Source organism: Erinaceus europaeus, chromosome 10, assembly GCF_950295315.1.
Source record: "Erinaceus europaeus chromosome 10, mEriEur2.1, whole genome shotgun sequence".
Taxonomy (NCBI): Eukaryota; Metazoa; Chordata; class Mammalia; order Eulipotyphla; family Erinaceidae; genus Erinaceus; species Erinaceus europaeus.
The window spans coordinates 1,637,342-1,651,901 of record NC_080171.1 but is presented as its reverse complement, the minus strand read 5'-3'; the positions used below and the strand labels follow the sequence as shown (position 1 = coordinate 1,651,901).

General features: G+C 43.6%; 1 long non-coding RNA gene across 1 annotated transcript; it reads left to right on the top strand.

The window, feature by feature from the left end:
• Positions 1-7,169: 7,169 nt before the first annotated feature.
• On the top strand, positions 7,170-14,211 carry LOC132540816 (uncharacterized). Its single transcript, XR_009551939.1, has 3 exons — positions 7,170-7,531; positions 11,605-11,727; positions 13,821-14,211. It is a non-coding gene; the product is annotated as an uncharacterized LOC132540816 (long non-coding RNA).
• The last annotated feature ends 349 nt before the right edge of the window (positions 14,212-14,560 follow it).

Sequence of the window (14,560 nt, the reverse complement as noted above, 5' to 3'; positions counted from 1 at the left end):
GGTGGTCTGAAGCCAGGCCCTGACACGATCAGAATCTAGTAAGGACCGAGCAGGCACGCATCCCAGCCGGCAGAACATGTCATTACGAGTCCTGTCCTGCACATTCTTCTCTGCTACCTTCACAGTCTCTCTTGTTGTAGGCAGATATGAGGATATATCTATTTCTTCAGTGTACTAAACATCAGACTTTCTCATTGCACCATGACGACTTCTCCTTCTCCTCCTCCTCTTCCTCCTTCTCCTCCTCCCCCTCCTCTTCCTCCTCCTCCTCCTCCTTTTTTTGCCTCCAGGGTTATCTCTGGAGCTTGGTGCCTGCAGGACAAATCCATTGCTTCTGGAGGCCATTTCCGCCATTTTGTTGCCACCCTTATTGTTGTTACCATTACTGTTGTTGGATAGGACAGAGAGAAATCAAGAGAGGAGGGGAAGACAAAGAGGAGCAGAGAAAGATGGACACCTGCAGACCTGCTTCACTACTTGTGAAGCTTCTTCTCCCCTGCAGGTCGGGAGCAGGGGGCTTGAACTGGGATCCTTATGTCCATGCCCTTCACGCCATGTGTGTTTAACCCACTGTGCTACTGCCCAGTCCCCAGTTTTTTTTTTAATTCAAGCATTCTTTTATTTTAATTCAGTTTTTTTTTTTAATTTGGAGACACAGAAATGCATACTAAAAAAGGAAGAAAGAAAGAAAGTCCTGATCTGGAGGAAAAGGCGTTGCTCGGGGCCTGGATGTGGTGCACCAGGTAAGTGCACATAGTGTGAAACTAAAGGGCCTGAGCAAGGATCTGGGTTCAAGCCCCCCATCACCAGGGGAGTCGCTTCACAGGTGGTGAAGCAGGTCTGCAGGTGTCTGTCTTTCTCCTCCTCTCTGTCTCTCCCCCCTCTCTCCATTTCTCTCTGTCCTATCCAACAACAGCAATTGCCACAGCAACAACAACAACAACAACAGAAAAGAGATGGCCACCAGGAGCAGTGGATTCGTAGTGCAGGTACAGAGCCCCAGCAACAACCCTGGAGGAAAAAAAAGTATCGTTGAGGTGTCCATGTTTTTTGCACAGGCCTAGTCAGGAGTGTGTGTCAACTGAGTGCTTCTATAAGCTTTAAAAACATTTTTTAAACCAAGAAAACATGAGCTCCCCTGCATCCTGAGTGCTGGGTGCTAGACTTCAGAAGCAGGAAACTGTGGACTCTCCCCTGCATTTCATCTTTCTATGCAGTGTGGACTCTCCCATGCATTTCATCTTTCTTTCTATGCTGTGTGGACTCTCCCCTGCAGTTCATCTTTCTTTCTATGCTGTGTGACTCTCCCCTGCATTTCATCTTTCTATGCGGTGTGACTCTCCCCTGCAGTTCATCTTTCTTTCTATGCTGTGTGACTCTCCCCTGCATTTCATCTTTCTTTGCTGTGTGACTCTCCCCTACAGTTCATCTTTCTTTCTATGCTGTGTGATTCTCCCCTGCAGTTCATTTTTCTTTCTATGCTGTGTGGACTCTCCCCTGCATTTCATCTTTCTATGCTGTGTGACTCTCCCCTGCAGTTCGTCTTTCTTTCTATCCTGTGTGGTCTCTCCCCTGCAGTTCATCTTTCTTTCTATGCTGTGTGACTCTCCCCTGCAGTTCATCTTTCTTTCTGTGCTGTGTGGACTCTCCCCTGCAGTTCATCTTTCTATGCTGTATGACTCTCCCCTGCAGTTCATCTTTGTTTTTATGCTGAGTGGACTCTCCCCTGCAGTTCATCTTTCTTTCTATGCTCTGTGACTCTCCCCTGCAGTTCATCTTTCTTTCTATGCTGTGTGACTCTCCCCTGCAGTTCATCTTTCTTTCTATGCAGTGTGACTCTCCCCTGCAGTTCATCTTTCTATGCTGTGTGACTCTCCCCTGCAGTTCATCTTTCTATGCTGTGTGACTCTCCCCTGCAGTTCATTTTTTCTTTCTATGCTGTGTGGACTCTCCCTGCAATTCATCTTTCTTTCTATAATGTGTGACTCTCCCCTGCAGTTCGTCTTTCTTTCTATGGTGTGTGACTCTCCCCTGTTTTCATCTTTCTATGCTGTATGACTCTCCCCTGCAGTTCATCTTTCTTTCTATGCTGTGTGACTCTCCCCTGCAGTTCATCTTTCTTTCTATGCTGTGTGACTCTCCCCTGCAGTTCGTCTTTCTTTCTATGCAGTGTGACTCTCCCCTGCAGTTCATCTTTCTTTCTTTGCTGTGTGACTCTCCCCTGCATTTCATCTTTCTATTCTGTGTGACTCTCCCCTGCAGTTCATTTTTTCTTTCTATGCTGTGTGACTCTCCCCTGCAGTTCATCTTTATTTCTATGCTGTGTGACTCTCCCCTGCAGTTCATCTTTCTTTTTATGCTGTGTGACTCTCTCCTGCAGTTCATCTTTCTATGCTGTGTGACTCTCCCCTGTAGTTCATTTTTCTTTCTATGCTGTGTGGACTCTCCCCTGCATTTCATCTTTCTATACTGTGTGACTCTCCCCTGCAGTTCATCTTTCTTTCTATGCTGTGTGACTCTCCCCTGCAGTTCATCTTTCTTTCTATGCTGTGTGACTCTCCCCTGCAGTTCATTTTTCTTTCTATGCTGTGTGGACTCTCCCCTGCATTCATCTTTCTTTCTATGCTGTGTGACTCTCCCCTGCAGTTCATCTTTCTTTTTATTCTGTGTGGACTCTCCCCTGCAGTTCATCTTTCTTTCTATGCTGTGTGACTCTCCCCTGCAGTTCATCTTTCTTTCTATGCTGTGTGACTCTCCCCTGCAGTTCATCTTTCTTTCTATGCTGTGTGACTCTCCCCTGCAGTTCATCTTTCTATGCTGTGTGGACTCTCCGCTGTATTTCATCTTTCTATGCTGTGTGACTCTCCCCTGCAGTTCATCTTTCTTTCTTTGCTGTGTGACTCTCCCCTGCATTTCATCTTTCTATTCTGTGTGACTCTCCCCTGCAGTTCGTCTTTCTTTCTATGCAGTGTGACTCTCCCCTGCAGTTCATCTTTCTTTCTTTGCTGTGTGACTCTCCCCTGCATTTCATCTTTCTATTCTGTGTGACTCTCCCCTGCAGTTCATTTTTTCTTTCTATGCTGTGTGACTCTCCCCTGCAGTTCATCTTTCTTTCTATGCTGTGTGACTCTCCCCTGCAGTTCATCTTTCTTTTTATGCTGTGTGACTCTCTCCTGCAGTTCATCTTTCTATGCTGTGTGACTCTCCCCTGTAGTTCATTTTTCTTTCTATGCTGTGTGGACTCTCCCCTGCAGTTCGTCTTTCTTTCTATGCTGTGTGACTCTCCCCTGTTTTTATCTTTCTATGCTGTATGACTCTCCCCTGCAGTTCATCTTTCTTTCTATGCTGTGTGACTCTACCCTGCAGTTCATCTTTATTTCTATGCTGTGTGACTCTCCCCTGCAGTTCATCTTTCTTTCTATGCTGTGTGACTCTCCCCTGCAGTTCATCTTTCTTTCTATGCTGTGTGACTCTCCCCTGCAGTTCATCTTTCTTTCTACGCTGTGTGACTCTCCCCTGCAGTTCATTTTTCTTTCTATGCTGTGTGGACTCTCCCCTGCATTTCATCTTTTCTTTCTATGCTGTGTGACTCTACCCTGCAGTTCATCTTTCTTTCTGTGCTGTGTGGACTCTCCCCTGCAGTTCATCTTTCTATGCTGTGTGACTCTCCCCTGCAGTTCATCTTTCTTTCTATGCTGTGTGACTCTTCCCTGCAGTTCATCTTTCTTTCTATGCTGTGTGACTCTTCCCTGCAGTTCATCTTTCTTTCTATGCTTTGTGACTCTCCCCTGCAGTTCATCTTTCTATGCTGTGTGGACTCTCCTCTGCATTTCATCTTTCTATGCTGTGTGACTCTCCCCTGCAGTTCATTTTTTCTTTCTATGCTGTGTGGACTCTCCCCTGCAATTCATCTTTCTTTCTATGCTGTGTGACTCTCCCCTGCGGTTTGTCTTTCTTTCTATGCTGTGGACTCTCCCCTGCAGTTCATCTTTCTTTCTATGCTGTGTGACTCTTCCCTGCAGTTCATTTTTCTTTCTATGCTGTGTGGACTCTCCCCTGCAGTTCATCTTTCTATGCTGTGTGACTCTCCCCTGAAGTTCATTTTTCTTTCTATGCTGTGTGACTCTCCCCTGCAGTTCATCTTTCTTTCTATGCTGTGTGACTCTCCCCTGCATTTCATCTTTCTTTCTGTGCTGTGTGGACTCTCCCCTACAGTTCATCTTTCTATGCTGTGTGACTCTCCCCTGCAGTTCATCTTTCTTTCTATGCTGTGTGACTCTCCCCTGCAGTTCATTTTTCTTTCTATGCTGTGTGGACTCTCCCCTGCAGTTCATCTTTCTATGCTGTGTGACTCTCCCCTGTAGTTCATTTTTCTTTCTATGCTGTGTGGACTCTCCCCTGCATTTCATCTTTCTTTCTATGCTGTGTGACTCTCCCCTGCAGTTCATCTTTCTTTCTATGCTGTGTGACTCTCCCCTGCAGTTCATCTTTCTTTCTATGCTGTGTGACTCTCCCCTGCAGTTCATCTTTCTTTCTATGCTGTGTGACTCTCCCCTGCAGTTCATCTTTCTTTCTATGCTGTGTGACTCTCCCCTGCAGTTCATCTTTCTTTCTATGCTGTGTGGACTCTCCCCTGCATTTCATCTTTCTATGCTGTGTGACTCTCCCCTGCAGTTCATCTTTCTATGCTGTGTGACTCTCCCCTGCATTTCATCTTTTTTTCTATGCTGTGTGGACTCTCCCCTGCATTTCATCTTTCTATGCTGTGTGACTCTCCCCTGCAGTTCATTTTTCTTTCTATGCTGTGTGGACTCTCCCCTGCAGTTCATCTTTCTTTCTATGCTGTGTGACTCTCCCCTGCAGTTCATCTTTCTTTCTATGCTGTGTGGACTCTCCCCTGCATTTCATCTTTTTTTCTATGCTGTGTGGACTCTCCCCTGCAGTTCATCTTTCTTTCTATGCTGTGTGACTCTCCCCTGCATTTCATCTTTCTATGCTGTGTGACTCTCCCCTGCAGTTCATCTTTCTTTCTATGCTGTGTGACTCTCCCCTGCATTTCATCTTTCTATGCTGTGTGACTCTCCCCTGCAGTTCATCTTTCTTTCTATGCTGTGTCTCTCCCCTGCATTTCATCTTTCTATGCTGTGTGACTCTCCCCTGCTGTTCGTCTTTCTTTCTATGCTGTGTGTCTCTCCCCTGCAGTTCATCTTCTTTCTATGCTGTGTGACTCTCCCCTGCAGTTCATCTTTCTTTCTATGCTGTGTGACTCTCCCCTGCAGTTCATCTTTCTTTCTATGCTGTGTGACTCTCCCCTGCAGTTCATCTTTCTTTCTATGCTGTGTGACTCTCCCCTGCAGTTCATCTTTCTTTCTATGCTGTGTGCAGCACACGGTTACTGGCAGTGGTGGAATCAGGCAGGCACACAGCCTCAGCTAAACCCTGGCAGCAAGGGGAAAAAAAAGCAGCTTTTGAATTCTTCCTCCGACTCTACTCCAACTACCTTCTTTTCTCCTCACTATCTTCCTTTTCCAAGAGATAAAACAAGACACCATGAAGCCAGCGATAGCAAGACATAAGATTCTAGTGTCAATTTCAAAAAAGTAAAGCGCTACTGAAGAGGTCAGAGTGAATTTAAGTGACCCAGTTGCAGGTTAGGCTAATTGGAGGTGTGGAGGGGAGACAGCATAATGGTCATGGAAACAGACTCTCATGCCTGAAGCTCCAAAGTCCCTGGTTCAAGGATAATTGGAGGTGGGGGGTGGGGAGTTGAGGAAGGATCGTGAGGATTGGGCCACTCTGGGTATTTTGTTTCAGAAAGGACGGAGGTTCATGCGGCATCTTCATAAGATGCTGGGACTAGCAGAGCCATCGGCAGTCTCTGTGCTGGGCTGCTGACACCACAGACATGTGAGAGAAGGACGCCTCCCCAGGGCCCGACCCGGGCAGCGAGGTGGCACAGGCGACCAAGAGCAGGCCCTGCATTTTCACTTGGGCTTGGGAAGGGGAACCAAGTGGCAGTGAGTTTTGCAAAGTACGTCAGAATGTGTATCCCAGACATGCCCCATTTTAAGGAACCAGAGCCCAAAAGGAAAAGAAAAAGAAAGAAAGAAAGAAAGAAAGAAAGATGCTTCTTATGTGAGAAAACGGTGATGCTTCCGGAAATAGCTGAGAGGGTGGGTTACTGAGTTTCAACAGCCATCGAACCTTGGCAGGAACAAAACCTCTGTAGCATATGAGTGCCACCTTCATGCTCAGATTCACCGGCTTCCAGAAGAACAAAAGGTGTAACCGGTAAATCTTCAGAAGAGGCTTTCTTGTGTAGTGACACCAGGCTGCGTCACTTCTTTCATATTGGGTGGGTAAAGAAAAACTACGTTTGTCACCTTTTCCTGAGTCAGTGCTACTTACAGGGAGTTATCCCTGGCAGGTGTCCAGGGCAATTCAAAGGAAAGAAAACACAAAGCAGAGAGTGCCTTTGGTCCACATATTCTCTTTCCCTACTTTAAGAGCTTCCAGCAGGGACTCTGTCGTAGCTCCCCTGGTAGAGTGCACATGTCACAATGTGCAAAGACCTGGGTTCAAGCCCCTGGTCGCCACCCACAGAGGGAAGCGCCATGAGCAGTGTTGTAGGTTTCTCTTCCTTCTCTTTCTCTGTCTCCCTCTCACCTCTTAATTTCTCTGTCTCTATTTAATAAAAATATAGAAAAAGATTTTAAAAATTAAATCTTCCATCAGCTGTAAAAAGATAGAGGGTAGAGGGCTGGGTGATGGTGAAGCTGGAAGATCAAACACATTACCAAGGACAAGAATCTGGGTTCAAGCTCCCAGGCCCCACCTATAAGGCAAATGTTTCTACAAGGGGTAAAGTCATGCTGCAGTTATCTTTCCCTCTCTCTGCCATGCACTCCCTCTGTCTCTCACTGTCTATCAAAAGAGTAAATAAGATTTACAAATAAAAAATAGAGGTGAAACCAACTAATCTGCTGAATGTGAAAATTCACAAGGCACATGAAGAGTCTTGGGACTAGCTTGGGAATTCTGGTGAAAAGATGGGATCTGGCCATCAGGACAAGGAAAAGGTGGGACTTCTGGAGGAAGGTGATGTTTAAAGGGAAACAGGGAGAGGGGAGAGGAGAAGGTTACACAGATCATTTCTCTGCCATGTCAGGGAACATCTGTGAGGGGACATCGTGTAGGTCTGAAAGCCCTGACATTTATGGATCTTAACTTTACTAAGAACCTTTCCCGTTCCATTATAAGGAAGTTGCAGGCAGTTGTGCTGTCGAGCTCCTTGTTGTTATTATTGCCAAAATCGATGTGGGAGTAACACATTTCCAGGGAGAGAAGAATATGAAGCTGAAGATCAGCATCCCAGGAGAAAAGAGGGGAAAACATCCTATCAGTAAATAGAAGAAAAAGTCAGGGTATAGAAGTGTTGTCCATAAAAAGCTGCCAGAAAGACAGGGCCTCCTGAAATGTTTGTGTGAGTCATTAAGGAACTTGATTACAAGGCTGATACGGCGTGGAATAGGTAGGTGAAATGAGTGAAAGGGAATAATGACTATGAGAGACACCGGAGAAGAAACTGCCTGGCTTTTTCCTCAGGGCCTCTTCTTACCTAGTAAGAAAAGCAGTAGAATTAAGGGAGCAGGGCCAGAATCTAAAGAGACATCCCACAGTGACTCAAGCAACATAACCCAAAGACGCTTACATTAAAGTGCAGGTTTCCAAGAAGTGAAATTCCCTCTCTTTTAGTACTTTGAATTTGTCATTCCACTTTCTCCATGCATCTAGAGTGTGTGAGGAGAAGTCTGATAGTTCTGACTTTGTATGTAAAGTCTTTCTTTTCCCCTAGCAGCCTGTAAACGTTTTCCCTGTCACTGAGTTTTGATAGTTTTACAATGATGTGTCTTGGTGTTGGCTGCCTGTCATTCATGTACCTGGGTGTATGCTCTGTCACCTAAATGACTATTTTCTGAGGATTGCCTAAGGGAGGAAAATTCTCGGATAAAATGTCCCTGAATATGGACGGTCTCTGTTCCTTTCATGCTGCCCCTTCCTCAGGAACTCCTGTCACTCTTACCTTCGACCTTTTGATGAGGTCTGCAACTTCACAGAGAGGGGCTCCACTCTTTCTAAATCTTTCCTCTCCCTCATCTTTAAAAGGCAAGAGTGGGCTTATTGTATCTTCTAGACTAGTTATTCTTTGTTCTGCATGAGAGAGTCTACTTCCCATGCCTCTATCTGAACTTGAACTGCACTCAGAGTGTCTTTCATCCCCTGCAATTCTGTTTGAAGTTTTTGTTTCATGCTTCTTAACTGCTCAGTGAACTCTGATGGAAGGTCTTCTTTCCTGTTTCCTAGTTTCTTAGAGAAATATGTTCTTTTGTGTTCCCTAACACCTTTCAACTCTTGAATATGCTTCTCCATCTATGCTTGGATTCTTGGGGAGTTCTCATGATGAGCTTTCTGTAGTCTTTCTCTGGTAGTCTCTCTGTGTCTCTTTTTCTTGGAGTCCTTCTGTTTCATTTACATCTGTCTGATATGGCATGTTTGGTAGTTTGATTCTTTCATTCTTCTATTATGCATTTATTATGCTGGTTACGGCTGGCCAGCAGGTGTTGCTATTGTGACCTCTGGGCTTTGCTCTGTTTTTATGTTGGTTGGTGGAGAGGTGGGGCTGGCAGCTGGGTTAGGTTTCTCATTTCCTTCAGCTATTTTGTGTTCCATGTGGTGTGTGTATATGGTTTCTCTGTAGGATTTCAGTCTGAATCCAAGCCTTGGGGGATTGCTGTTGGGTTGCAGCTGTGTTCAGAGAAGCAGGGCTCATTCTACCAGGTAGCCACCAGCTGCCACACATTTCCCTTATGTTTAGGCCACAGACAGGGCTTCTTTTGGTGACAAATGTTCCCTTTGTGTGTGTGTCCTTTCCTGTAACTCAGTAGGTTAATGCCCTTAAGTCATGGATTACAAGTTGAAAGGTTCTCTTCTCTTACTGCCAGCCAGTGATGCATCTGTTTTTTTTTTTTTTTTTTTTTTGGTTACTGATGAACACAGAGGGAAATGATGGAGCCATGGTCTTCCAGCACTCTTAATTCTTTGTGTTTGGTTTCCTTCTCTGCCCCTTCTCACCCCAATAACATGTGCAGACGTCCATCTGAGGCTGTGGTGCTCGTGTGGATGCCTTTTGCAAGGCTGGTAGTTGTAGATATATGCTGTTTGGGGGGATTTTTATTATGTTCTCTATTACTCCATGGACACACCCTTCAGAAGTTCCAAAATATTCCTTTTTTTTAATTTTTAAAGACTTTTCTTTGTTTTTTTAAATATTTATTTTATTTATTTATTCCCTTTTGTTGCCCTTGTTGTTTTATTGTTGTAGTTATTATTGTTGTTGTCGTTGTTGGATAGGACAGAGAGAAATGGAGAGAGGAGGGGAAGACAGAGAGGAGGAGAGAAAGATAGACACCTGCAGACCTGCTTCACCGCCTGTGAAGCGACTCCCCTGCAGGTGGGGAGCCGGGGTTCGAACCGGGATCCTTATGCCGGTCCTTGTGCTTTGCACCACCTGTGCTTAACCCGCTGCGCTACAGCCCGACTCCCCCAAATATTCCATTTTTAAAGATTTAGTGATCAGTGAAATTTTGATTATAAAATATTTGAGAGAGATTGAGTGGCTATCATTAGGTGATTAATAAACATTTGGAAATATCTTAATTCTCATGACATAAATTCATAAAATATGTTCCTTTAGCTTTAGCAACTCCTTGACAAAGAGGCAACACCATTAAAAATATGAAGTAGAGGCATGTATTTATTATATGCAAAGATAATTATCATGGTGTTTTAATATTATTAAAAGTCAACAGGAACCTATATAACTAAAATTCCTGGAATCAGTTGTGTAACTCATGGCATATTTATGAGATTTAATGCTTTCAACCCATTAAATATTGCATTTACATAATTTTACATTCATAAAATCATCATGACATAAAGTTTACTAAAAATAGTATGCAAAATGTGTTTATAGTATGTTCTCAATGCCAAGGCATACACGATATGAATGGGAAAAGATTTGTGGAACATTGTTAACAATGCTTTTCCTTAAGACATGGAAATATGATTTTTTTCTTACCCAAACTTCCCCTTAACTTCTGACTTATTTTCAATGAAAACATATTACTTATATGTTTTTAGTCTGCTTTTATACTCATAAAATACAATCTTAATTTCATAAATGTTAATTGGAATATATGTACCAGATTAATGCATACCTCATCTTCCTGCTGCCATGATTAATCTAGCATATGCATTACTATGTATCTTAAAAAAACCCTAAAAGTCTGGCCACAGGATCAGTACATACTTTTTTTTTCCGAATTGAAAATGTTTTTTTTTTAAATTTCTTTATTGGGAGATTAATGTTTTACATTTGACAGTAAACACAATAGTTTGTACTTGCATAACATTTATCAGCTTTCCACATAACAATACAACCCCACTAGGTCCTCTGTCATCCTTTTTGGACCTGTTCTCTCCCCACCCACCCACCCCAGAGTCTTTTACTTTGGTGCAATACACTAATTCCAGTTCAGGTTCTACTTGTGTTTTCTCTTCTGATCTTGTTTTTCAACTTCTGCCTGAGAGTGAGATCATCCCATATTCATCCTTCTGTTTCTGATTTATTTCACTTAACACGATTTCTTTAAGTTCTATCCAAGATGGGCTGAAAACAGTGAAGTCACCATTTTTAATAGTTGAACAGTGTTCTGTTGTGTATATATACCACAACTTGCTCAGCCACTCATCTGCTGTTGGACACCTGGGTTGCTTCCAGGTTTTGGCTATTACAAATTGTATTGCTAAGAATATAGGTGTACACAGATCTTTTTGGATGGGTGTGTTGGGTTCCTTAGGATATATCCCCAGGAGAGGAATTGCAGGGTCATAGGGTAGGTCCATTTCTAGCCTTCTGAGAGTTCTCCAGACTGTTCTCCACAGAGGTTGGACCAATTTACATTCCCACCAGCGGTGCAGGAGGGTTTCTTTGACCCCACACCCTCTCCAGCATTTGCTGCTGTTACCTTTTCTGATGTGTGACATTCTCACAGGAGTGAAGTGGTATCTCAGTGTTTGTCTTTATTTGCATTTCTCTGACAATCAAAGACTTGGAACATTTTTTCATGTGTTTCTGAGCCTTTTAGATCTCTTCTGTGGTGAATACTTTGTCCATGTCCTCTCCCCATTTTTGGATGGGGTCATTTGTTTTCTTGTTGTTGAGTTTGGCCAGCTCTTTATATATTTTGGTTATTAGTTTCTTGTCTGATGTGTGTCATGCAAAGATCTCCCATTCTGAGGGGTCTTTTTGTTTGGGTATTTCTTTTTAAAAAAAAATTAATTTATTTTCCCTTTTGTTGCCCTTGTTTTTTTCATTGCTGTAGTAGTTATTTTTGTTGTTATTGATATCGTTGTTGTTAGGACAGAGAAATGGAGAGAGGAGGGGAAGACAGAGTGGGGGAAAGATAGACAAAATCAACCCTGTACATTCCAAATGTTACAAAAAAATTAAATTAATATCTTGCCTCTATAATGTTCTTTAAGCTCTTTTTCAGGAATCTTTAGAGTTCAGGTGAAGATGATTATTAACTACAATATGAGAAGAGGAACCATTAACAGGGAGAAATAGAAAAAATAAATTGAGCTACTGATATCCACAAGAGAAAAGTAAGGAAGCTAGAAATTAAGTTTGAATCTGTATTTTTAGGGTACATCTTTGTGTGGTGTGTTCCAACGGGATGAGAGAGACAGACACTGACAGTATCTCAAATTTACCAGCAAAGTCATGTCAGAGTCCATCTCTTCAGTTTCCTTAACAACCAGTTCCTTCTCCAGACCCCCCAACTTTGGGAATTCTACCTAATTCTCTCATAATTCTCATAGTTCTCTTTCAACTATGATCTTAAGGCACTGACCTCAACTTCAGATCTTTCTCCCCACCCCCCAACTAGAAACAGTTCATTCAAAGAAACTTGAGGCCCAAGTGTAGACTTGGATAAAACCTGAAAGAAACGCTCTGATAACAGTTAGAGCTTCTAAGATATTGTCAGTCAGGCCCATTTACAGTGGGACCTGTGGCTCCAGTCATAGCTACAGTAATCAGCCCACAGTGCCACTTACAATACACAACCCTCAGTGGAATATTCTAGGCTCTCGAGTTTTGTGAAAACACTAATCCAAACTGACATGTGCCTCCCTGTGCTTGTAGCTCCATTATTCACAGTTGCCACCAAGTGGAAGCAATCTAAATGCTTGAATAGTGGAATACTACTTTGCAACTTAAAAAGGGGATTCTTTGGAACAAAATAGCAGGAACTGGGAATGGGTATGCTCTGTGACGCCAGGAAGCGACTTTAAGGAGACACCGAGATCCCTGCTGTCTGAGTGTCTGCCCGAGCCCCTTCACAGACTGACACCTCTTCTCCTCCAGGAGATGCTGGCCACACCCCATTGTCACAGAAGCCATGTCACTCCACCCTCATAAGTCCAGACCTGCCTAATTACACACCTGGCCCTCACCCTTCTGAGTCATTAAGCTCCCTCCTCTCGCCATGCCCACTGGGTATTTGTACTTTCCCAGCAAAGTTTCACACTCTTCTATGTTAAAATATATCCAATCAGTAAAGACAGTAAAGACTGAATACTGACAAACTTGAAAAACCTGAAAGAATGGATTAACTTAAACTTTGAAAAAAATAATAAGTAGCAAAAACTACCTGCAAAGTCATCTCACTTAAATCACACTCTGTGGAGAAGCTGGGCCCTGTAATGGTGAGTTAGGAAATAGAGGGTCAAGGGAAAATACTTCTAAGCCTTTCTCCCACACCTTACAATCTGTGTTCTCCTTTGTTGTTTGCTCATATGCCACTAGGGTTCTTACCGGGGCTTAGTGCCAACATGACTCCACAGTTCCTGGCAAACTCTTCTTTTTTGGTTTTTGGATGGAGGATGAGAGGTGGTGGGGGACAAGAAAGGCAGAGGTGTCATTAACAGCAGGGCTTCTCACCACTCACAAGCTTCCCCTCCCCCTTCTATGGTGCTCCCATGTGGAGGCCAAGACTTGAGCCCAGGTTCTTGGAGATGGTCAGATGTGCACTGTGTGGGGAGCCCTTGCCCAGCCCCTGCTCTGTAACTGAAAACACTAGACAGCTCTGCTCCTACGTAGACTATGCATAACTGAAACACTTGGACTTGTGAGAACAATAATGAAAGAGTTAGCCCAACTATCTCTAGGACTTTGTAGAACTATGTGGTTACTGGGAGGTGAGGTGTAGGACACAGAGCTTTGGTGGTGGGTGAAGTGTGGCGTTGCCCACCCTGCAGTCACCCCTCCCTGTGATGTTATAATCTCGTAAACCATTATTAAATTACTAACAACAGTATAGTAATTTTAAAACATAGTAATGAACTGTATTTTCTCCAACATTATCTCATAAAGTTGTGAGAACTTAGTTATGTGGATGCCTGGCATCTAGTATCAGTTGAATAAAATGTGGTATGCTTCTCTCAGACCAATCCCCAGCCCATGTCAGATGATTTGGACAAGTTCCTTCTCTACCTTTAATAAAACTGAGGTACAGAGAGATGCAATACCCACAGCACCTGGAAACTGCTGTCTGATTCCTGAAGTTGAAGGGGAGGGATCAGGATACCTAGTCAGAGCAAACATTGCAGAAACCCAGAGCCTTCACTGGGATATGGGTGGTGTGTTCAGCCTTAGGTAGCCTTGCTGACTGCCAGTTTATTGTTACACAACTTAGGCATTTGATGCTCTTGGTGCTTAAGTGCTCCACCACAGAACTCCAGGCTATGTTCCAAAGAAAGTCTAAGTTGTTCCGTAGCTGCAACTTTGAGAAGACTTCGTGACAATGATGTCCACTTCCCTGAAGAATATGCATGTTTTCCTATTGAAACCGTTGCACACACAATTTCCTGAAAATATGTCACTTCGTCTCCTCCCAGTTCTCATCACCATTGTAATCACCACCCCCACAGACCCCAGAGCTGATGCTCACATTTGCTTTTTGAGTTCTCAGATGCTGCTGACTTTCTTCTAACCTCCTCCCTCCTCCAACCCCAGAGAGAATTACTTAGAACATAGGAAGAATGAATTCTACTCTTTCTCAATCCAAGATTCCACTTGTTCAACAATGTATTGACATGGATATTCAATGGGAGAACAAATAGTGTGTGTGTGTGTGTGCGTGCGTGTGTGTGTGTGTGTGTGTGTAAAAGAGAGTGAGTCAGAAAGAAAGGATGTGTTAGAGTCAGATGAAGTAGCAGGGAAGATATACCTAGCTCCCTTACATATGCACACACACACACACACACACACACACACTCACACACACTCACACACTCACACACACACTCACACACACACTCACACACACTCACACACACACTCACACACACTCACACTCAAACACACACTCAAACACACTCACACACTCACACACGCTCACACACACACACTCTCACACACACACACATACACACA